Source organism: Otolemur garnettii, unplaced genomic scaffold (genome assembly GCF_000181295.1).
Source record: "Otolemur garnettii isolate 467f Iridium unplaced genomic scaffold, OtoGar3 scaffold00467, whole genome shotgun sequence".
Taxonomy (NCBI): domain Eukaryota; kingdom Metazoa; phylum Chordata; class Mammalia; order Primates; family Galagidae; genus Otolemur; species Otolemur garnettii.
This window is the reverse complement of record NW_003852862.1, coordinates 57,464-59,049: the sequence shown is the minus strand read 5'-3', so window position 1 is coordinate 59,049 and position 1,586 is coordinate 57,464.

Genomic DNA, 1,586 nt, shown 5'->3' with positions numbered 1-1,586 from the left:
CCCTTCACCAGATTTTCCACTCAACTCCTAGTTTCCCCTCAAACAGGAAATTGTTGTGGTCCGAGGGAAAAGAGCTGGGTGCTTTTTGCGCCCTCAGGTTCAGTTCCTTTCTGCAGGGGGAGGGGCTGGTTACTTCTAGTTCCTGCCGCTGCAGCACACACAAAAGACTTTTCAGTGTTTGTCGGAAGGAAACCAATTCCCGCTGTGGGTCGCCACATCAGTGCAGCTCCACACAGACTCCCAAAATTATAGGATGGATCAGTTCCTAAGTGGAGTCCCTTTCCCTCAAGTTTCTGTCCAATTACCTGGATCCCTGATGCCCCAAACCAGGTCCAGATGGCTCCCCTTTCTGGCTACCAAATTCCACTCAGGAATTCATGCCTCACCACACTCTGTGAAACACCCAAACTCCCCATGAATTTGGCATGGAAGTCTTTCATGGGGGAGAGATTGGTTTCTGCTTCTCAGGGCGCCAGCTGCAGACCTGGTGCCGCGATCACAACTGCCGCAGGTCGCAGCTGGTGCCGTTTCAGCTGCTACCCTGAGTTTTTTCTGGCAGACACCATATTTCTGGGCTGTGCTTTCAATCCAGCAATTCACCTCCTTGCTGCACACCCTGCGCTGCTTGTCTGTGCCAGCACTTCACACAGGAGACGATCCAGCTTCTCCCACTCTCACCTGAAACCACCAGGAGAGTTGACCCAGGGATGCATCCCCGCTACCATCTTGCTCCGCCTCACAAAGAATTATTTTTTCCAAGTCTTGAAAGTGTAATCTTGGTATTTTAATAGGGTTGGCCTTGAATCTGTAGATTGCTTTGGAAACTATAGGCATTTTAACAATGTTGATTCTTCCCAGCCATGAGCAGGGTATGTTCTTCTATTTGTTTAATACATCCTGATATTTCTTTGCTTAGGGTTTCATAATTTTCTTTATAGAGGTTCTTCACCTCTTTTGTTAGGTATATTCCTAGGTATTTCATTTTCTTTGAAGCTATGGTGAAAGGAATTCTGTCCTTAATTATCCTCTCGTCTTGGCTGTTATTGGCATATACAAAGGCTACTTACTGGTGGACACTGATTTTCTTTATATCATGAGACATTACTGTATTTTATGATGACTTCCAGGAGACTTGTGGTTGAGTCTTTGGGGTTCCCTAAGTATAAGAACATATCATCAGCCAGGAGGGAGAATTTGACCTCCTCTTCTCCCAGTGGGATGCCCTTTATTTCCTTCTCTTGCTTAATTGTATTGGTTAGAACTTCTAGCACTATGCCGAATAGCAGTGGTGATAGAGGACAACTTGTCTGGTTGTAGGTCTAAGTGGGAAAGCTTTCAGTTTTACTTCATTCAGTAAAATATTAGCTGTGGGTTTGTCATAGATAGCTTTGATCATTTTAAGAAATGTGCCACCTATGCCTATACTCTTCAGTGTTCTAATTAAAGAGGATGCTGGATTTTATTAAATGATTTTTCTGCATCTATTGAAAGGATCATATGGTCTTTGTTTTTGCTTTTGTTGATATGGTGAATAACGTTTATGGACTTGCGTATATTAAATCAACCTTGCATCCCTGGGATGAAAC